The following is a 24,382-nucleotide window of genomic DNA, read 5'->3' on the forward strand; positions in this document are numbered from 1 at the left end:
TTTATCATCTCAGTTATTTTTCTTTAAAATTGAATAATTTTAGATTTATATTACGTTCTATACATTTGCATATTTTGTTACTCAAAATAGAGTAATTCTCAGTTTTACTAGCATATGATTTCTTGGTTGTTGTCTTTCATTCTTGAAGAGTACAAAAATGACATCACTATGTTGGGGTAAAGGTACAGTGTGTTCAACTATGGCTGATCAAACCACTATGGATTCAGAAGGCTTTATCACAGATGAAGAACAAATAGTTCACATGAAATTCTGTAGTGCATATGTTTCTAAATGTTCATATCTAACATTTCTTTTGAACCACTGCAGTTCTGCTTTGCTCATAGAGAGGAACACCTTTTTTGTGTTCTCTCTCAATTGATTCCAAAGTTCTTCAAAGAGACCTTGAAAGTGTCCTTGTATTGCTTCTTCTGACCTCCATGTGAGTGTTGTCTTGTGTGAGTTGTCTGTCAAATAGTCTTTTATGCAAACACGTTTGACACTCCAACATGGCCTACCCGTCAATGTTATACTCTTTGTAGAAGAGTTTGAATCTATGGCAAATCATGTTGAGAAAGAACATCAATAGGGGCAGCTAGGTGGCACAGTGAGTAGAGCACTAGCCCTGGAGTCAGGAGGACCTGAGTTCAAATTTGGCCTCAGACTCTTGACATACTTACTAGCTGTGTGACCTTGGGCAAGTCACTTAACCACAATTGCCCTGCCCTCCCCCCCCCCCCGCAAAGTAAAGAAAAGAGAAAGAACCTCAGTGTCCAGTAGCTTATCTTGCCACACGATATTCAGAATCTTCCTAAGACAATTCACATGGAAGCAATTCAGTTTTCTTGCATGGTATTGGTATATTGAGTAGGTTTCTTTATACAGATGGACAATGGATGCATCCTTGAACTCCTGGAGGATAATCATCTCTTGTCACATAACCTGAAAGATTTCAGTCAACTTTTGTATGAGCAGTGGACTTTTGGCCTTGTTAATCTCAGCTGGAATAGAATCATTACCAGCTTCTTTGCCACAGGACTGAAGCCTAATCAAAACTTCTATTTCATTTGGAATTTTGACTAGACAGGGATTGACTTCAACATAAGGTATATTGTCAATGGCTTCAATAGTGACAGCTGTGTGTTAAGAACCCTATTAAAGTGCTCAGTCTAAGTCCCCAGAATCATGTTCTTATCACTAATCACTCTGACTCCTTCAGAACTGAGTAGTTGAGATGTGCCATGTCTCAGGCCCATACATAACCTTTAGGGCATCATAAAAGTTCTTTGGATTGTTAGTATCAGGCTAAAATTGAATTTCATCTTCTTACTGAGCCAAAAATCCTACATATTTCTAAGCTTCACTTGTACTTTACTTTTGAATAAGTTAAACACTGCCTCCTTAAATATGGATGAACTATCCTGCTGGAACACCCTGTGGAGCTATCATTCTTCAATTAGCAACTTCTAAACTTCCTCATCATTTTCATCAAACCATTCTTGATATTTTTAAGTCTTCTGGTCCAGATCAGTGAATGCAGTGCTGTACACCAGACCTCTAAATGCTGCCCACGCTTTTTCTACTCCATGGTCAGTAACCACATGTCAGTTCAACTTTCTCTCCAAGACAGCAACAAACTGTTCCTCCTCAGACAAGTACCCTATTGACATTGAGTCATCTGGTTGTCATCTTGCCTTGGGGGCAATGTTTATGTTGAATTCAAATATTTAGCTGTGAGTGGATGTCCATGATTATTCCAGTTCTTAGTATCATCCAATTGTCTTCCTTATTCCCACAATCTGTCTGTCTCTTCTTACAATGACACAGTTTGTTAAATGTCAATGTTTGTTTCAAGGGTGCATCCATGAAGTTTTATCTCATTTATCTCATAAACAGAAGTCAGTGTTGGTCATGAGAAGATCATGAGATACACAATTCCTATGTAGCAAGTGACCATTGCTGGTGTTGTTTCCAACACCATTCCTCCTGAGGACTCTCTGCCATGTCTGGTAATCTGCACAGTTTCTTAGAGACACAGGTGACAGTTGAGTGATTTAGGTGTGCACCAAAAGTGGAAAGCAGGATTTAAAGGGGATCAACATCGTTCAAACCCCTATACCCCCACTGACATATATATCTGCATAGTAGATTCTGTTTTTGTTTTGATGCTGTGTAGTAATTTAATTTTGTTCATTTTTTTCTGCTTTGTTCATTTACATTATATTATCTTGTTTATAATTAAGTGGACTTAAGTTTATCTTAATTATGTTTATATGTTACCTTTTAATTTTGTCAGTTTTTAAGCTTTTGTCTCTTCTAATTGATCTATTTCTCTTATAATTTTAAATTCTTTCTTTTTTTCTTAAATTAAATTTATGATTTATTCAAAAACTACACTTTTATTTCACGAACCCTCTCAGCTATATTTTAATAATGTCATATCTATTAATTCTGGATAAAATTTATCCTCAGAAGACTGTGTTAGCTGTGTAATAGGTAGAATTTTTGGTATGTAATACTATCCCTACCATTGTCTTTTATGCAGCTTTTGTTTAATTCTTGTTCATTTAAAAATATATTTATTTATTTTTAGTTTTAAATATTCACTTCCATAAGAATTTGAGTTCCACATTTTCTCCCACTCCCTTCTCTCCCCACCCCAAGATAGCCTGCAATCCGATATAGGCTCTACATATACATTCATATTAAACATATTTTCACATTAGTTCTGTTGTAAACAAGAATTAGAACCACTTGGAGGAACCACGAGAAAGAGAAAGAAAGACAGAGAGACAGAGGGAAAGAGAGAGGGGAAGAGAGAGAGACAGAGGGAGAGAGAGAGAGAGAGAGAGAGAGAGAGAGAGAGACAGAGAGAGACAGAGATAGAGAGAGAGAGAGAGACAGAGACAGAGAGACAGAGAGCAAATGGTTTACTCTGATATCTATTCAAACCCCACAATCCTTTTTTTCTGAATGTGGATAGCATATTCCATCATGAGTCTCTTGGAGTTGTCTTAGATCCTTGCATTGCTAAGAAGAGGTGAGTCTATCAAAGTTAGTTATAGCACAATATTTTTATTGCTATGTATAATGTTCTCTTCATTCTGCTGACTTCACTCAGCATCAGTTCATGGAAGATTTTTCAGGTTTTTCTGAATTCTGCCTGCTCATCATTTCTTATGGAAAAATAGTATTCCATTCCAATAACATACCTCAACTTATTCAGCCATTCCTCAATTGATGGGCATTCCCTCAAGTTCCAGTTCTTGGTTACCACAATAAGAGCTGCTATAAATATTTTTTTGTATATGTGGCTCCTTTTCCCATTTTAATAATCTCTTTGAGATACAGTCCTAGAAGTGGTATTTTTGGGTGAAAAGGTATGTAAATTTAATAATCCATTGGCCTTAGTTGCAAATTGTTCATCAGAATGTTTGAATCAGTTCACAATTCCACCAACAAACAATTAGCATTGCAATTTTCCCACATCTTTTCCAACATTTATAATTTTCCCGTTTTGACACATTACCCAATCTGATAGGTGTGATTTGGTACCTCAGAGTTGTTTTGGTTTACAATTCTGTAATCAAACATGTATTTCAGAAATGAAGCCTTTATCAGGGACACTGACTGTATCTCCCCCCCGCCCCCGCCCAGTTCTCTGCTTCCATTGCAATCTTGGTTACCTTTACTTTGTTTGTTTAAAATATCTTTATAATTAAAGGTAATCAAAATTATTGATTTTGCATTTCATAATGTTCTCTATCTCTTGCTCGATCATAAATTCTTCTATTCTCCATCAATCTGACAGGGAAAGTATTCCTTCCTCTCCCAGTTTGCTTATAGTATCAATTTTTATATTTAAATCATGTATCCATTTTGACTTCATCTTGATATAGGGTGTATGATGTTGCTCTGTCCCTACTTTCTATCCTACTATTTTCCAATTTTCCAAGTAGTTTGTGTTAAATAGGGAATTATTATCCCATGGGCTGGGGATTTTGGGCTTATCAAACAGTAGTTTCCTATAATCATTGACTACTATTACTTATGTATCTAACCTACTTCAGTGATCCACCACTCTATTTCTTAGCCAGTACCAAATAGTTTTGATGATTTCTGCTTTATAATGCAATTTAATATCTGATATGGCAAAGCCACCTTCACTAGAATTTGTTTTTATGAATTCCCTTTCTGTTCTGGACCTTCTGTTCTTCCAGATGAATTTATGTTATTATTTTTTTCTAGCTCTATAAAATAATTTTTGATCATTTTCCTGGAGTCAGGAAGATGTGAATTCAAGTCTAACCTCAATAACTTAATAGCTGGGTGACCCACTTGGTAAATATATTTCTTGTCGTTGTTGTTTTCAGTCATGTCTTCTGACTCTTTTTGTCCCCTTCTGGGGTTTTCTTGACAAAGATAATAAAGTAGTTGCCATTTCCTTCTCCAGCTCATTTTGACAAATGAAAAAATTGAGGCAAAAAGGATTAACTAATTTCCCCAAAGTCACATGACTAGTAATTGTCTGAGGCCAGATTCAAACTCAATTCTTCCTGACTCCAGGTCAAACACTCTATATCTGTGTGTTTGTATACACATGTGTGTGAGTGTATGTATGTAAACAAATACATATATACATACAAAACAAGAATGCATATGTAGATATACATATATGTGTGCGTGTGGATGTATATGTATGAATGTATGTATTAATATGTGTAGGTATATGTATGTGTATGAATGTATATGTGAATTATATCCATATGTGTGTATATATTTAGATTTAATTATATTATCGCTATTTCTTTTTTTATTATCCCTTAAGACATAAGATGGGTCTCCTCTTTATTGATGTGATTATTTTCTTTGTTTTTCTTTGTCTGATGGTGTGATAACAGTTTTGGCTTTTGAGATTCACCTGATAAAAATATAATTTGAATGAACATTTCATTTTGAATGTGCATGTATCTTTGATGTTTAGGTATATTTCTTACATAGTTTATTTTTTTGGCTATCCTCTTTAATTTTGTTGGCTATTAAAATTTAAGAAATATGGGCTTTACATATGGGTCCTTTTCCCACTTGTGTGATTTCTTTGGGATACAAGCCTAGAAGTGGTATTGCTGGGTCAAAGGGCATGAACATTTTTATGGCCCTTTGGGCATAGTTCCAAATTGCTCTCCAAAAATGTCTGGATCATCTCACAACTCCACCAGCAATGTAACATTGTTCCAGTTTTCCCACATCCTCTCCAGCATTTATCATTTTCCTGTTTTGTTATTTTAGCCAATCTGACAGGAGAGATGTGGTATCTAAGAGTTGTTTTGATTTGCATTTCTCTAATCAGTAGTGATTTAGAGCATTTTTTCATATTAAATTAATTCAATGTGAAGTTATACATGGTAGTTATATGAGATTCCATGCCGTCTTGGGGAGGGAGGGGGGAGGGAGAGGAGAAAATCTGGAGCTCAGAAGTATGTAGAACCGTTTGTTGTAAACTAAAAATAAAAATTACAAAAAAAAAAAAAGAATGTGGGCACCACAAAAAAAGAAAGAAATGTAGGCTTGTGTTTTTCTCCATTTTTGTTAAGTTTTACTTGTAAAATAATCCTCTGACATTAAAGTTGGTAGTTCATCTCTGTGATTGATTTTGCTTAATTTCTTTGATGATAATATTTTCCCACAGGCTCTTTCCCTTTCCCGTGTTGGAATCTTCGTTCTGTAATTGAGATGATTTACTTATATTTTTATTTCCTCTATTTAATTATGTAATGACCATTGCATGCTCCTTCCTCATTCCCTCCCCTGAGGAAAAACAAAACAAAACAAAACACAACTATTCTTTTCTGTTTTCTCTTTCCATGATTATAACCGCTTCTGGACATTGATTCAGAGAAATTCTGTCTCCTCTTTTCATTTAGATAAAATGCTTACAGTCACAGAACAAAGTTAATATGGTTAATTGTTGAAGCAATTAAGTGTTGGAAGGCCGATAACCTTATATATACTTTGATGTGATTTTGAAGTTACAATGTGAAAAGGGAAAAAAAAAATAAGTATTTAAAAAGAAACAGAACCCTATAAGTGACCTTACACTTTCAGAAAAAATAATCAGAACAATGACAGTTGAAAAGTTACATGTACAATATTGTTTAAAATGTGGGTATTATTGGAGATCAACAAAAATATTTCTTAGAATAACTACTACATAAGAGGACACAGTCTGAATTTAAATAAAGGCAAGAAAGGGTAAATAACATGCCAGAAATAACATGAACTAAAATTACACATGCCTTTAATCATTTGAATATATTAAGTTATTTAAACATACCTTTTTTATTCATCTGAACCTTTACCTTTTTACTTGATTTTTCATTGGTCATTTTAGAAATAATAAAAATTTCTGTGATTTCTATAGAGCTTTACAATTTACAAGAAATTTTACAAATATCATCTTATTTTGTTCTACCAATAGTCCAAGAGGCAGATCATCATCATCATCATTATTATTACTATTATTATTATTATCATCATCCCTACATTACAGATGAGAAAAATGAAATTCACTCAGTTTATATGACATACCTGTGATCACAGAGCTAGTTGGTGTCTTAGGCAAGATTTTAACTCAGGTCTTCTAAACTCCAGGTCCAGCACTCTATTAATTGTGCTCTTGAGCTGGCTATTTATACAGTAATTTATGTTTATTCATTTAAAAAATCTTTAAACTCCTGATGTATTATTATTTATTAGAATATTTCTCAATGTGAGATGTGCCTTGAATAATCTGGTCCACATCTTAATCCTCTTCTAATCTGTGTCAATCCTTTCAGATTATTTGAACCCCAATAATACCAAAGCATTCAAACCGCTTTGCCCTATTTTAAAAATCCCCCTTTCTGTGTCAGAAATTTCAAAGACCAGATAAGATTGACAAGGGGTATCTTTCCTTTTGGTGACAGAATGTCTGCAGCCAGAACAGTGGGCTACAGACATTTACCTCTTGTGATCCTAATGTCTAAGTGATCCTACCTTGTCACTTGTCTTGTTTACCTAAGAACTTCCTTCCTTTGTTATGGACATCATAAACTGCAGTTGAGAATTGTTAATCAGAAGTTTGCTTCTGATTCCTTCATCGTGTATCCACTATGTTCAAGGGAATAAACTATACGAATTTATATATCACCTAGTCTGTTGCATCCTTTAACTTAACTTCTGGGTCGACAGTTACAGTGCTGCAGACTGAGGATGGAACTGATTGAATAGGACAAAGAACTGAAGCCCAACCTCACCAATGCTAGACTCAGTTGCCTCAGCATTCATTTTTTCCTGGAACCTTGGCCTTCATGGCATCAGGGTAAGTTCTCCCTATTACCAGCTATCAAAGCACTCCCGTTTGTTTGGTTGAAGTCCAAAATTCCCTTTAAGCTAGCTCCATGGGCATGGATCAAATCTGCGGTAAAACGCTCTGTATAGATCCCCTGGAAGTACTGATCCATCTCAGGAAAAATTAGCACAAGTATTTCCAGCGCCAGTGTCAGTAACTAAAGATAGCCCAAATTGTGTTGGCCACAACAGGGCTCTTTTGGACTGGTCAAAGTTACTTTATCTTAAAATTAAATTGAGTTTAAGAGGTCAACAATATATCTAACTAGGGGAGCAAATGTTTTTCACCTTGGGTTTGCTGAGATGGCTGAGAAAGAACCAAAGGCAAGGCAGATGCCTCTTCCCTTAAGCCTTGCAAAGCTGCTTCAGCATCTCCCCCAGTATTGGCTAATTCTCTCCACCTCACTCTCCCCTCTTTTCCAATGACTACAGCTCTAGCTGTTTCTCCACTCCTTTTGCCCTATTCCTGCCTCCTTTCCCTTAAAGGCTCTGATTCAGGGGACGATAAATGAAGTTTGTCCTTACTCCCTCACCTTCCCTTACCTACCCTAGTCCTCCTCACTCTCTCCCTTTCCCCTTTTCCCTTAAGGGCTCTGTTATTGAGGAAGACAGCTACACTCTGGATGTAGGTTATGGAGAGTCAGAAAAATCAAGGACGCCAAGGTTCCCCCTAAGACCGTAGAGGTGCTCTGAGCAACGCTTGCAGGATCCAACCCGGTCAGATATTAGATCCTTGCAAACTCCCCAAAACCCCATTTCCTTGGAATAATAATAGCCAATTCATGATGAAGAGTTTCTAATAAGCCTCTAATTCCCTCTCTGTTGTTAAATTGTGAGCTCAGTTTGTGTTTGTCCTGTTAATTGTCATTTTGTTTGTCAGTGTGTGTGTGGGTGCGTGAGTCTATTACTATGTAAAATTTGAAACGCACGCAGTCAGAGATTTGTAAGGCTACAGCTAGGGAAACAAACACTCTTTTCCTTCTAATTTCCAGTCTGACCAACCTGCAATTACAGTGGAAATGGAGCTAAAACATTTTAGCAGATTCTGGTATGAATCATTAAAAAAGAGTAGAAATTGATTAGTTGGAATTACCAGAGGACTCCTGAGACTGTAGATCACCCAAGGAGCTCACCTGTGCTAAAACACCTCCTCTAAAACCTGATCACTTATTCCCCACTCCCTCCCCAGAGTTTAGAGAGTATCTCAGTGTGGGGATTTTAGACAGCCATAAGAGTTCTTGTTAATCTCTCATCACCAGATCAGATTATGAGACAAAAATGTTGGAGAATTGAAAAGAAAACTTAAATCACCTTCACAACCTGGCAAAAGGAGAGGAGGCTCAGCAATTCACAGGCTGGCAGTAGCTTTGTGCCCCTAGGCACCTTGTAGCCCACTCTTCTACTGCTCTTGCTAAACTGCATACTCCTCTGTTACAATTGCAAAAATGTTATTTTATTTCTATTTAGCCCATTTCCTGATTTGTAAAGGGAAAATAATAATGGTGGTTGTTATGGGATCAAAATTATATAATGATTGTCAAATGCTTAGCATAACATCTGGTATATATTAAATATAACATTATTATTACCTCTCTCTAATTTAAATGTAATTGTTAGCTTCTGAAGTGGTTTTAAATACCAAAACTAATAAGTTGAATAATTTCTGTATATGACAATGTGGAAATGCAATTGATTTCATGTGGAATTTATTGTTTCTGTATTTCTAAAATTATATTTTATTTCTGAAGTTCTCTTAGATTGTGAAATGTGAGAAAACCATTGTGTGGTGGAAAAGAATATTATAGCAATTTTTATCTGATTTTGATATATGTGATTTGGGTTTTTAAAGGGATGTGAAAAAAATTGATGATTTGGAACTGTTATATTTGGTTATAAACAAGTAATAATTAATAATACTAATATTTACCATGACAGCAGATTTCTATTTAAAATTTTGTCTGTTACGATGGTTTAAAGGTGTAGTTTCAATGTATTAATGATGAGATGAAAGGTTGTCTGTGCGAAGCGATTTAGAAATGCATTTATTTAAACGGGTAATGAGTAGTTTCAAATTTTACATACATAATAATGTTTTGGGGCATTACTATATTTCTATAGTCTAAATGTTATTAAAATTTTATTGTCTCAGGAAAATGAGGAATGGTTTAAGAAGCTGATAACTTAAGAAATCATAAACTTCCAAGGTTTGTCCTTATTTTTTTTTATTTTTTTTAAAGGTGTTTTATTTATTTTTAGTTTACCACACACGGTTCTACATAGTTTTGAGTTCCAGTTTTTCTCCCCTCCCTCCCCCCTCCCTCCCTAAGACGGCATGAAGTCTCATATAACTGTCATGTATAACTTCGCATTGAATTAATTTATGCTCTAGTCAAGTTGTGGAGAAGAATTTTGACCAATGGAATGAATCATGAGAAAGAAGAAACAGAACCAAAAAAAAAAAAACAAAACAAAACAAACAAGAAAAAAAAAAACCCAAAAACAAAAACAAAAGAGAAGCAGAAAAGGCGAGCATGTAGTGTGCCTCAGTCTGTATTCAAACTTCGCAGTTCTTTCTCTGAATGAAGATAGCATTCTCCATCGTGAGTCCCCTGGAATTGTCCTTGCCCCTTTAGGTTGCTGAAAGAAGCGCAGTATGTCAGGGTTGGTCCTCATGGAATCCACATATCTGTGGCTGTGCACAACGTTATCCTGGCTCTGCTCCGCTCCCTCAGCATTATGTCGTGTAGGTTTTTCCAGGTTGTTATGAAGTCTGCATCATCCCCATTTCTTATGGCACAATAGTATTCCATCACCTTCATATACCACAGCTTGTTCAGCCATTCCCCAATTGATGGGCATCCCTTTGCTTTCCAATTCTTGGCTACCACAAAGAGAGCTGCTATAAATATTCTTGTACATATGGGTCCTTTTCCCACTTGCATGATTTCTTTGGGATACAACCCTAGAAGTGGTATTACTGGGTCAAAGGGTATGAACATTTCTATAGCCCTTTGGGCATAGTTCCACACCGCCCTCCAAAATGGCTGGATCAGCTCACAACTCCACCAGCAATGCAACAATGTTCCAGTTTCCCCACATCCTTTCCAGCATTTATCATTCTCCTGATTTGTTATTTTAGCCAATCTGACAGGAGAGATGTGGTATCTAAGAGTTGTTTTGATTTGCATTTCTCTAATCAGCAGCGATCCAGAGCATTTTTTCATATGCCTGTAGATAGCTTTAATTTCTTCCTCTGAAAACTGCCTGTTCATATCCTTTGACCATTTCTCAATTGGGGAATGGCTTGTATTCCTATATATTTGGCTTAGCTCCCTGTATATTTTAGAGATGAGGCCTTTATCAGAGATACTAGTTGCAAAGATTTTCTCCCAATTTTCTGCTTCCCTCCTAATTCTTGTTGCATTGGCTTTTTTTGTACAAAAACATTTCAATTTGACATAATCAAAATTATCCATTTTGCATTTTGTAATGCTCTCTATCTCTTGTTGGGTCATGAATTCTTTACTTTTCCACAAATCTGATAAGTAAACCATTCCTTGCTTTCCCAAATTATTTAGAGTATCAACTTTTACTCCTAAATCATGAACCCATTTTGACTTTATTTTGGTATATGGTGTAAGATATTGGTCTATGCCCAGTTTTTGCCCTACCATTTTCGAATTTTCCCAACAGTTTTTGTGAAATAGTGAATTATTAGCCCAGAAACTGGCTTCTTTGGGTTTATCAAAGAGTAGATTGCTAAACTTGTTGATTTCACCTACTTGTGTACCTATCCTATTCCACTGATCCACACCCCTGTTTCTTAACCAGTACCAGGCAGTTTTGATGACTGCTGCTGTGTAGTACAGTTTAATATCTGGTGTGGCTAAGCCACCATCTCTAGCATGTCTTTTCATTAATATCCTAGATACTCTAGACCTCTTGTTTTTCCAAATGAATTTTGTTATTATTTTGTCTAGCTCGGTAAAAAAATTTTTGGTAGTTCGATTGGTATGGCACTGAATAGATAGATTAATTTAGGTAGAATTGTCATTTTTATTATATTAGCTCGGCCTAACCATGAGCAACTGATATTTCTCCATTTATTTAGATCTGATTTTATTAGCGTGAAAAGTGTTTCATAGTTATGTTCATATAGACCCTGGGTTTGCCTTGGCAAATAGACTCCCAAATATTTTATAGTGCCTTCAGTAACTTTGAATGGAATTTCTCTTTCTATCTCTTGCTGTTGGGCTTTGTCAGTAATGTATAGGAATGCTGAGGATTTATGTGGGTTTATTTTATATCCTGCAACTTTGCTAAAGTTGTTTATTATTTCAAGTAGTTTTTTACTTGATTCTCCAGGATTCTCTAGATAAATCATCATATCATCTGCAAAAAGTGATAATTTAGTTTCTTCTTTTCCTATTCTAATTCCTTCAATTTCTTTTTCTTCTCTTATTGCTACAGCTAATGTTTCTAGTACCAAATTGAATAATAGGGGTGATAATGGACATCCTTGTTTCACCCCTGATCTTATTGGGAATGCATCTAGTTTATCCCCATTACATATAATGCTTGTTGATGGTTTTAGGTAGATGTTATTTATAATTTTGAGGAAGGTTCCACTTATTCCTATGCTTTCTAGTGTTTTTAATAGGAATGGGTGTTGTACTTTGTCAAAGGCTTTTTCTGCATCTATTGAGATGATCATATGGTTTCTGCTAGTTTTGTTGTTGATATGGTCAATTATGCTAATAGTTTTCCTAATATTGAACCAGCCTTGCATTCCTGGAATAAATCCTACCTGGTCATGGTGTATTATTCTCGTAATGAGTTGCTGCAATCTTTTTGCTAATATTTTATTTAAAATTTTTGCATCAATATTCACTAGAGAAATTGGTCTATAATTTTCTTTCTCTGTTTTAACTCTACCTGGTTTGGGTATTAGTACCATATTTGTGTCATAAAAAGAATTTGGTAGGACTCCTTCTTCACCTATTTTCCCAAATAGTCTACAAAGTATTGGAATTAGTTGTTCTTTAAATGTTTGATAGAATTCACATGTAAAACCATCTGGCCCTGGAGATTTTTTCCTAGGGAGTTCGTTGATGGCCTGCTCAATTTCTTTTTCTGATATGGGGTCATTAAGAAATTTCACTTCCTTCTCTGTTAGTCTGGGCAGTTTATGTTTTTGTAGATATTCCTCCATATCTCTAAGGTTGTCAAATTTATGGGCATACAGTTGGGCAAAATAATTCCTAATTATTGTTTTGATTTCCTCTTCATTAGAGGTGACCTCACCCTTTTCATTTTTTATACTGGTGATTTGGTTTTCTTCTTTCTTTTTTTTAACCACATTGGCCAAAGGTTTGTCAATTTTATTGGTTTTTTCATAAAACCAGCTCTTTGTTTTATTTATTAATTCAATAGTTTTCTTGGTTTCAATTTTATTAATCTCTCCTTTGATTTTCAGTATTTCTAATTTGGTATTTAATTGGGGGTTTTCAATTTGCTCTTTTTCTAGCTTTTCCAGCTGTCTGCCCAGATCATTGATCTCCTCTTTCCCTATTTTATTCATGTAGGCATTTAGAGATATAAAACTTCCCCTAAGAACTACTTTTGCTGCATCCCATAAGTTTTGGTATGTTGTTTCATTATTGTCATTCTCTTGAATGAAATTATTAATTGTTTCTCTGATTTGATCTTTGGCCCACTCACTCTTTAGAATTAAATTATTTAGTTTCCAATTAGTTTTTAGCTTATTTTTCCATGGTACTTTATTAAAAATGATTCTTATTGCATCATGATCTGAAAAGGATGCATTGACTACTTCTGCTTTTCTGCACTGGATTGTGAGGTTTTTATGCCCTAGTACATGGTCAATTTTTGAGTATGTGCCATGTACTTTTGAGAAGAAAGTATATTCCTTTTTATCCCCATTCAGTTTTCTCCAGAGGTCTATCATATGTGCCTTTTCTAAAATTCTGTTTACCTCCTTAACTTTTTTCTTATTTATTTTGAGGTTAGATTTATCAAGTTCAGAAAGGGGGAGGTTGAGGTCTCCCAATATTATAGTTTTGCTCTGTATTTCTTCCTGTAACTCCCTTAACCTCTCCTCTAGAATTTGTATGCCTTACCACTTGGTGCATATATGTTAAGCAATGATATTGCTTCATTGTTTATGGTGCCTTTTAGCAGGATATAATGTCCTTCCTTATCTCTTTTAATTAGATCTATCTTTACTTTTGCTTTGTCTGAGATTAGGATTGCTACACCTGCTTTTTTTACTTTAGCTGAGGCACAATATATTTTACTCCAGCCTTTTACCTTAACCCTATGTGTATCCCCCTGTTTCAGATGCGTTTCTTGTAAACAGCATATTGTAGGATTATGGTTTTTAATCCATTCTGCTATCTGCTTCTGTTTTGTGAGAATGTTCATCCCCTGCACGTTCAGGGTTATGATTTCTATCTGTGTCTTTTTCTCCATCCTGATTCCCCCTGTTTATGCTTTTATTTCTCCCTTTCCCCTTCTCCTCCCCAACAAAGTTTTGCTTTTGACCGCCGCTTTCCTCAGTTGACCCTCCCTCTTTATTCCCCCCCTTATCTTACCGTTACCCACTTGCTACTTCTCCTCTTCCTTCTGCCCTCCCCCCTCCCTTTTTCCCCCCTTTCCCTCCCACTTCCCGTAGGACAAGTTACATTTCTAAACTTATCAGAGTATGTTATTCCCTTCTTGAACTAGATCAGATGACAGTAGAACTCAAATACTGCTCTTCTCCCTCCCTTCTTTCCCTCTAGTATAATATGTTTTTTTGCCACTTCCTTTGGTGTAATTTACCCTTTTCTACAACCTCCTTACCACTTCCCTCATAGCCCTCCCTTTATATCTCTTATTTATATTTAATATCTTTACATCAGTTAATTTATACAGGCATTCACAACCTATGTATATCCCTTTCATTTGTCACAATAGTTGTACCATTCCCAAGAATGACTTATATATGTATATGTGTATATATATATATATACATATATATATATATACATACAGACATAAAAAACATACATAAGATGATATAATCCCACATAGAGATGTAAACAACCTAAGCTTATTGGTTAATGAGGTTTGTGGGGTTTTTCCCCCTGGTTACCTTTTTATGTCTCTCTTGAGTTTTGTATTTGGAGATCAAATTTTCCATTGAGTTCTGGCCTTTTCATCAGGAAGGTCTGGAATTCCCTTATTTCGTTGAATGTCCATCGCCTTGCCTGGAAAATTATGCTTAGTTTTGCTGGGTAGTTGATCCTTGGTTGTAGTCCCAGCTCCTTTGCCCTTCGGAATATCTTATTCCAATTTCTCCTGTCTTTTAATGTGGAAGCTGAGAGATCCTGCGTGATCCTGACTGTAGTTCCACGATATTTGAATTGCTTCTTTTTGGCTGCTTGCAGTATTTTCTCTTTAAGTTTATAGCTCTGAAATTGGCTATAATATTTCTTGGTGTTTTCAGTTTGGGATCTCTTTCAGGGGGTGATCGGTGAATTCTTTCAATAACTATTTTGCCCTCTGGTTCTAGGACCTCTGGGCAGTTGTCTTTGATAATTTCTTCGAAGATACTGTCAAGGCTCCTTTTTTCATCGTGGATTTCCGGTAGACCAATAACTCTCAAATTGTCTCTCCTGGATCTATTTTCCAGGTCAGTTGTTTTGCCAATCAGATATTTCACATTTTTTTCTATTTTTTCATTCTTTACGTTTTGTTTTATTACTTCTTGATGCCTCATAGATTCATTAGCTTCCACTTGCTCAAGTCTAATTTTAAATGAGTTAGTGTTTACATTTTGCTTTTGAGCCTCCATTTTCAATTGGTTGATTTCACCTCTCAGGGTATCCTTTTCTCTCTCTAGATTCTGAATCTCCGTAGCCATTTCGCCAATCTTATTCTTTAGGGACTTGATTTCATCAGTGAATTTTTTTTCCATATTTTCTTTTAGCTCCCTTATTTGGTTTTTAAAGTCCTCTTTTAGCTCTTCCAGCAGTGCTTTTTGGGCTGGAGACCAGATCATATTAGCTTTTGAGGTATCTGATGTATCTACCGTGTCATTGCTATCTTCTTCTATGTCGATATTTTGATCCTGCCTGTCTCCATAAAAAGAATCTATTGTCCTCGGTTTTTTTGTGTTCTTCTTCATGTTGGATTGCCTTTTGCTGGCATTAGGACGAATTTCTATCTGTGAGTCTCAGGGCTTTCTGTCCCAGCTTTCTTATTCTGGGGGTTATGAGTCTAGAATTATAACCTTCAGTTTCCTGAGGTGTGGGGGAGGGGTCTGGCTCCCTGGCGTCTCACTCCCTATGGGTGTTCTCCAGCACTTGCTTTTCAGCAATGGTCTCAGCTGTTTGTTGTTTGAGCTGATGACTGGCGCTTCCCCTGGGGGAGCAAGATTACGTCTGGGCTCCTGGCGTTGACCCCTGCCCACTCTTCCCCTCTGGGACTAATAAGCTGCTGGTATTTGTCCAGTGAGGCCCTGCTACTCTCTCCTCTGTTTCAGTTCTCTTTTTTTTTTTTCCCGAGGAATTCTCTGGGTGAGGGGGGGAGGGGTTAGAGCCGTTTACCTGGCCATTGATTCTTGCGGAAGTTCAAGAAGCCAAGTTGTTGGGTTTTGCAAGCGTCAGGAGTGGGTGTTTTCACGGCCGGTGGCACTGCGCTGCCTCTCGCTCCCACAGACTGCCGTCCTGTGTTGGGAGTCCTGGTGATCTCCGCCGGTTTCGGGCGCCCAGCTTTCTCCCAGCCCGTCTCCCACGTGGATTTCCCGGCCAGCCGCTTCCGCCTTGGTCTGGAGCCGCTCTGCACAGAGCACTCTCCGAGCCTGCAGGTTCGTTCCTCCGGCCTTTCAGACTCTCCCGGCTCAGAAATTTGCCCCACTCAGACTGCTCGCGGTTTCTGACTCTCTCAAATCTCTTCAAATTCACTTTTTTATGGGAATCTGACAGACCTTGTGAGAGAGTTCCGGTAAGACTCTGCCTTCATGTGGCCATCTTGGCTCCGCCCCGGTTTGTCCTTATTTAAAAGGAAGTTCAGTTAAATTTGTTTTTTATATAAGTCAAGTATTTATACAAAGGCCTTGTTTGGGATCTCCTCTTGTAATTTCTGTCAATTCAGGATATATTGTAAACTGTTAAAAATGTGATTTATAAATAATAATCTTTTATTTTACACCGTTAAGCATATAGCATCTTAAAAATTAAAATGTTACCACTACTGATTACGAATCCAAATTTGGTTAGCTTATCCAACTAAGTTATGCTCACCTGATTGGTAATTAATTGGTACTGTTTCAAATTTTAAATACATGATAATTGCTTGTGACGTGCTTATGTTTCTAAATTTTCTTATATTGTAGAACTAGGTTGACACTGCATTACATATGTCCTTAGAAAAACAATTCCTCATATTATCTAGATGTTGTTAGACTAAGAGTTGTACCTAATTAAGAAACTGAGGTTGTTAACTGAAACAAGGATTTTTGGAACCATCTAGTCATGAATTCTTATTAATCTTGTGTAAAGTCTTCTGTGTAGAGGAATTCCTATGGAGTAAGTTTTTAAAGTCCTGGTAAACTTTGTTATTGTGATAAGGCTAATTTAATTGGGAATGCTTTTTTCTTAAGTGACAGAAACTGTGTGTCCTCCCCATTACAACAACTTTTTGAGTAAGGAACTTTGTGATATCTAGGAATTCTATGTAATACCTTGGGAATAAGGATATTTTACACCAACTTAGTTTTTAATGAATTACAACGTTTGAAGGTTTTTACTTTAAGGAAGAAGAAAGAGATGTCTATCATTTTAAAACTTTCCAAGTAATTTTCTTCAGAAAAGTTCACTGATTATTCCTCTTAATATCAGGATAAAATTTTAAACTGTTTTTAAAGAGGGGAAAATACCTTCAGTAGGGATGTTATGAAAAAAGCCTCTTCTGTCATTTATTTTAGAAGGCCTACTCTGAATTTGTAATCATTCCTTGGCCTAAGCAAGAGTTAAAATTAGTGTTTGAACTTATAATATGTAAGAGATTCAATTTATGAAGTGTCCCTTTCTCCCAGAATGTGTAATTGGAGAAGAATAAATAAGGTTGACAAACAAAGATGTATATCTATTCGGTAGTGAGATCGAAGTCAGGAACCTCTTTTGTTTAAGGAAGATAAGAAGTTTTGGGGACAAATGGGAGTTATCCATGCCCTTCCTGTCTGCTACATAGTTGTATGTTGAGAGAATATGAGGAAGTGTTTTAGAAGATGGGATAGTTATGAATTTTGATTTGATAATTAATGCTCAATAAAATTTGGGACAGTGCTATCTGAAAGACAACAACACATATTTATTTGCTATTTAATATTTTATGGGACTTAAACTTATTTTTTTAAGCTCTGATTACAGGGATAGGTGACATAAAGCCAATAGTAGTGATATAAGAGCAATTGGGTATTAATGCAAATGGTGTGATTAATCGCTGGAATTAAATCAGAGACATTTTCAGTTTGGGGAAAATAATTTCCATGTTTCTTAGAGAATGTTTTAGAATATCCTGCCATTAATGGAAAAAGTTAAATGTGGTTGTTTGGATTTGAATTCATTCATCGTCTAAAACATAAAGTTAATGTCTGAACCTACCATATTCATATGGTTCAATTGTTGAAGAATGTCTCATTCTTTCAGATGAGGCATAGTTAGAGATCAATAGAAAATAGAAGAGAAAGTGATGCAAATTGTTAGAGCAATAACTTATGATCTTAATGGGAAGATTTTATGAATAAGGGAAGAAATGTATGCAAGCTATTTAGAGCTAACTTTAAGGATGTTCCTTAAACAATGTGACATTACAGTCATATCTTAAACTGAGTATTGGAACTTGCTATTCCAAGACTTATCAGGATTGTAAACTGACTGTTTTTCTGAGTCTAACTCCAGGTGTGAATATTAAGGATGGCTGACCCAAGATGCCAGCAGCCCTGTGCGGGGCGGGGGCGGGGGGCATTGGGCAGGCATGAACTGCTAGTATGATTTCATGGGAGAGTTGATAGAGCAATTTCTTCATATGATGACTTCCTTAACTGAAAGCTGGCAGACATTAAGCCGGTCTCAATGCAGCTTGCAGTTTGACATAACTTCTGCCTAGAGTCCACAGGAAGCTGGGGAAAATATGGTCCCCTCACCATGAGTCCCGAATCTTTTAGTGGCAAATTTCTATAATCAGAAGGTTTTGTAAGTACAAAAAAATATTAAAGTAATTGATTATGGAACATTTTAGGTTCCCATAGGACTGGAATTAGTGCGTCTGTATAAGTTAGGGTAGATTATTAGTGCCATGTATAGGGTCTTATTTAAGTTATGGTCTTTAAATTCTTGGTAATGGTATGAAGAAAATTAGGTCAAGGGCTTGTTAGAATATTATTTTGTTAATTTCATCCATGTTTAAAGATTTTGTACAATTAGTAATGTTAAAAGAGGAATGGATTTTGGTTTATTTTTGTAGATGCCATGAAAGAAACCTGGCATGACTAAAAGATTAAGATTTTATATGCACTATGTTAAAAATGGTTATTTAATGTATTTAATTCCTTAGTGAAATCTCATCCTCCTGGTGGGAAAATTAATAATGGGTTAATGTAAAGTATAAGAAACTAATTCCTGATGTGAATTTCTTCTTTTTTTTCTTTTTTTTTATTTAGTTTTCAGCATTGATTTTCACAAGAGTTTGAATTATACATTTTCTCCGCATTTCTACTCTCCCCCCCATGCCAAGATTGTGTATATTCTGCTTGCCCTGATCCCCAGTCAGCACCTCCCTTCTGTCACCCCATTCCCCTCCCATCCCCATTTCCTTTCCCTTCTTGTAGGGCAAGATAAATTTCTACACCCCATCCCCTGTGTATCTTATTTCCTAGCTGCATGCAAAATTTTTTTTGTTGTTTTTGAACATCTGTTTTTAAAATTTTGAGTTCCAAATTCTCTCCCCTCTTCCCTTCCCACCCACCCTCCGTAAAAAGTCAAGCAATTCAACCTAGGCCACATTCGTATCATTATGTATAACCTTTCCACAATACTCATATTGTGAAAGACTAACTATATTTTGCTCCTTCCAAACCTATCCCACTTTATTGAATTTTCTCCCGTGGCCCTGTCCCCTTTTGAAAGTGTTTGTTTTAGATTGCCTCCACCCTCATCTGCCCTCCCTTCTATCATCCCCCCTTTTTTATCTTCTTCCACCTTTTTTTCCTGTGGAGTAAGATACCCAAATGAGTATGTATGATATTAGCTCCTCAGGTCAAATTTGATGAGAGAAAGATTCACTCATTCCCCCTCAACTGTATATATATATATATATATATATATATATATATATATATATATATATATATATATATATATATATATATATGTATGTATGTATGTATATACACACACACACACAAACACACACATACATATATACATAAATACACACTCACACATATATATGCATATTCCCTTTAGATACCCTAATACTGAGATCTCATGAATCATACACATCATCTTTCCAGGTAGGAATGTAAACAAAAGAGTTCCACTTTAGTAAGTCTCTTGCAATATCTTTTTCTTCTTCTTTTTCTTGATTACCTTTTCATGCTTCTCTTGATTCTTGTGTTTGAAAGTCAAATTTTCTATTCAGCTCTGGTCTTTTCACTGAGAAAGCTTGAAAGTCCTCTATTTTATTAAAAATCCATATTTGGCCTTGGAGGATGATATTCAGTTTTGCTGGGTAGGTGATTCTTTGTTTTAATGCTAGGTCCATTTACCTCCAGAATATTGTATTCCAAGCCCTTCAATCTCTTTATGTAGAAGCTGCCAGATCTTGGGTTATTCTGATTATGTTTCCACAATACTCAAATTGTTTCTTTCTGGCTGCTTGCTGTATTTTCTCCTTGATCTGGGAGCTCTGGAATTTGGCGACAATATTCCTAGGAGATTTCTTTTTGGGATCTATTTGAGGAGGCTATTGGTGGATTCTTTCAATTTTTATTTTGCCCTGTGGCTCTAGAATATCAGGGCAGTTCTCCTTGATACTTTCTTGAAAGATGATGTCTAGGCTCTTTTTTTGATCATGGCTTTCAGGTAGTCCAATAATTTTTAAATTCTCTCTCCTGGATCTATTTTCCAGGTCAGTGGTTTTTCCAATAAGATACTTCACATTGTCTTACACTTTTACATTCCTTTGGTTCTGTTTTATAATATCTTGATTTCTCATCAATGCACTAGCTTCTACTTGCTCCAATTTAATTTTTAAGGTAGTATTTTCTTCGGTGGTCTTTTGGAGCTCCTTTTCCATTTGGCTAATTCTGCCTTTCAAGGCATTCTTCTCATCATTGGCTTTTTTGAGCTCTTTTGCCATTTGAGTTAGTCTATTTTTAAGGTGTTGTTTTCTTCAGTATATTTTTCAGTATGTTTTTGGGTCTCCTTTAGGAAGTCATTGACTTGTTTTTCATGTTTTTTTTCCCCATCCTTCTCATTTCTCTTCCCAATTTTTCCTCTACTTCTCTAACTTGCTTTCCTAAATCCTTTTTGAGCTCTTCCATGGCCTGGGACCAGTTCACGTTTTTCTTGGAGGCTTTTGTTGTATGCTCTTTGACTTTTTTGACGTCTTCTGGTTGTATGTTTTGGTCTTCTTTGTCACCAAAGAAAGATTCCAGAGTCTGAAACTGAATCTAGGTGCGTTTTTGCTGCCTGGCCATATTCCCAGCCAACTCACTTGACCCTTGAGTTTTTCAGTGGGGTATGACTGCTTGTAGAGTTAAGAGAACTATGTTCCAATCCTGGGGGGATGTGGCAGTTCTGCCAACCAGCACTCCTCCTTCGCCAAAAACTCCCAACCCTGACTGGGCTTAGATCTTCAGCAGGCTGTGTACTCCTGCTCTGATCTGCCACTTAATTCCTCCCACCAGATTAGCCAGGGGCTGGAAGCAACTGCAGCTGTAGTTCTGTAGTGCCCCACCTCCGCTGCCCCCAGTGTGGTAGCCGAACCAGGAACTCCTTCCACTCCCACAGCTTTCCCACTACCCTTCTCTGTTGTCTTTGGTGTTTATGGGTTGAGAAGTCTGGTAACTGCTGCAGCTCACTGAATCAGAGTGCTAGGGCCAGCTCCGCCCAGTTCCTGATCTGGTTAGTCCGTGCCACCCATGCTGGGCTCTGCTCTTCTCCCAGCTCAATGCAGGATAGACCTCACCCAGAGACCATCCAGGCTGTCCTGGGCTGGAGCCCTGCTTCCCTCTGCCATTTTCTGTGTTCTGCAGTTATAGCATTGGTCCATAGCCATTTTTTATAGATTTTTTGGAGAGGCTCGGTGGGAAGCTCACACTGGTCACTGCTTTCCAGCCGCCATCTTGGCTCTACCCCCCTCTTGATGTGAATTTTTTAAACATGGCAATTGGTCATTGTTCCAATTTTGAATTTGTAAAAATTATCAGGGACTTAAAATTAGAAATGGTTACATAAAATTGTGCTAAGGTAACTTTTGTAGGAGAATGGAAAGAAAGCTGGTTCATACCAGAAGACAACAAGAAGAAGATGCTGAGATGCTGTACTGGAGATGGCTGGAACAAATACCAAGGACCAGAGGACTTCACTGATGATGTCTTATACCAGACAGCTGTATGGGAAGAGACTTTTGAATCTTAAAGGGACAATTGCATTATTGTTTTCTTCTGTTACTACCAGTCAAACTAGGGCTGACTTTGGCCCATAAATGTTCCACCACCTTAGTGAACAAAATAATGCTCTCCATAGTTGTTTTTCCTCTGTCTGAGGGGCCCACTCCAAAAACAGAGATTAGCTTGTCTCCCTGGTCAGTAAAGGAATATTTTTTAAGAACTTCCTTTCCCATTCCCTGAAGAAGAGTTACAGCTTTCTTAGTCTATAGGTGTCGCTTTTGCTCACCTTTGACCGAAAGGAGAATACATCAATCCTTTCAGATTATTTGAACCCCAATAATATCCAAAGCATTCAAACTGCTTTACTCTATTCTAAAAATCACCCTTTGTATGTCAGCAACATCAAGAGGTATCTTTCCTCTTGGTGACAGAATGTCTGCAGCCAGAACAGTGGGCTACAGACATTTGCATCTTGTGATCCTAATCTCTAAGTGACCCTACCTTGTCAATGGTCTTGTTTACCTGAAAACTTCCTGTCTTTGATTTGGAGATCATAAACTGCAGTTGAGAATTGTTACTTAAACCTTGTCTTTCTTCTTCTTGTCAATTGGAAGTTTGCTTGTGATTCCATGATCATGTATCCACTACCTTCAAGGGAATAATATATATAAATTTATATATCACCTAGCCTGTTGCCTCCTTTAACCAAACTTCCAGGTTGACACCTGGTGTCAGGAGAGTGAAAGGGAAAAAAACTCCCTAATGGGGAAGTAATGAACTTCATAAAGATTTCTTTGAAAAAAAAATCAAATTTCTTTTAAAAGAATAGCACAATGTCACAGCATGGCAAATATAAATACTCTAATTTCAATTAGGAAAAAAATCCTACCTGAAAAATTTTTTATTGACTTATCAGTGGTTACTCAAGAAAATTTAATTTAAACTCTAAACAGATCAACTGAATCAGTACTCTTTCCATTTAGATATGTAAAAGTGGATATCACCAGGTCCCCACCCCCACCAATATAGATTCCCTTCTGCTGGCTTCTATCAGTGTGGGAGAAGTGGGGGGAGGAGAGAGAGAGAGAGAGAGAGAGAGAGAGAGAGAGAGAGAAGAGAGGAGAGAAGAGGAGGGGAGAGGGGAGGAGAGGTGAGGAGAAGCAGAGGGTAGTCAAAGAGAAGGGAGAAGGGAGGGGCAGGGAAGGGGGAGGAAAGGAGAGGGAAAAAAAGAGAAGTGAGGTGGGAGGCAGGCAGCGGATATGTATATCAGTAAGGCAGAATTCATGATTTCAAAGATAACCATGAATATGCCTGAATGGTTCTGAATCACAGGATATAAGGAATTCTCTAAGTAGAAGGTAGAGGAGTTAAAGCATTTATTGAAACTCAAAAGTAGCAGACCCCTTTCCTGTCGGTGCAAGATGGCGGTGCAGACCTCCAAGAAGAGGAAGTTTGTTGCTGATGGCATCTTCAAAGCCGAGCTGAATGAATTTCTTACCAGGGAGCTGGCTGAGGATGGCTATTCTTGGGTGGAGTTTCGGGTTACTCCAACCAGGACAGAAATCATCATCTTGGCCACCAGGACTCAGAATGTCCTTGGAGAGAAGGGTCGCCAGATTCGTGAACTGACAGCCATGGTTCTAAAGAGGTTTGGCTTCCCTGAAGGCAGTGTAGAGCTGTATGCTGAAAAGGTCTCTGTGCTATTGCCCAGGCTGAGTCCCTGTGTTACAAACTGCTGGGAGGTCTTGCTGTTCGTAGGGCCTGCTATGGTGTCCTCCGCTTCATTATGGAAAGTGGAGCAAAGGGATGTGAGGTGGTGGTATCTGGTAAGCTCAGAGGCCAGAGGGCCAAGTCCATGAAGTTTGTGGATGGCCTGATGATCCACAGTGGAGACCCCGTCAACTACCATGTCGACACAGCTGTGCGTCATGTCCTCCTCAGACAGGGTGTATTGGGAATTAAAGTCAAAATCATGTTGCCCTGGGACCCAAGTGGCAATATTGGCCCTAAGAAGCCCCTGCCTGACCATGTGAGCATCGTAGCGCCCAAGGATGAGATTCTTCCTACCACCCCCATCTCAGAGCAGAAGAATGGGAAGGCAGAGCAACCAGCTATGCCCCAGCCAGTACCCACTGCGTAACAGGACTCTGTGACACCTGGAATGGTGTGCCTGAAGCTCTTCTGTAAAGATCTTTAATAAAATCTTTTTAAAAAAAAACAAAAAACAAAAAACAAACAAACAAACAAAAAAAAAAGTAGCAAACCCATGGACTAGTGTCCCCATTTCAACGTCCTGGGAAGAACCTTCTAAGA

At 37.2% G+C, this 24,382-nt stretch overlaps 1 pseudogene; it reads left to right on the plus strand.

The window, feature by feature from the left end:
* Positions 1 to 23,485: 23,485 nt before the first annotated feature.
* Positions 23,486 to 24,209, plus strand: LOC118848109 (annotated as a pseudogene).
* Positions 24,210 to 24,382: the final 173 nt, after the last annotated feature.

Source organism: Trichosurus vulpecula, chromosome 4 (genome assembly GCF_011100635.1).
Source record: "Trichosurus vulpecula isolate mTriVul1 chromosome 4, mTriVul1.pri, whole genome shotgun sequence".
Lineage (NCBI taxonomy): Eukaryota > Metazoa > Chordata > Mammalia > Diprotodontia > Phalangeridae > Trichosurus > Trichosurus vulpecula.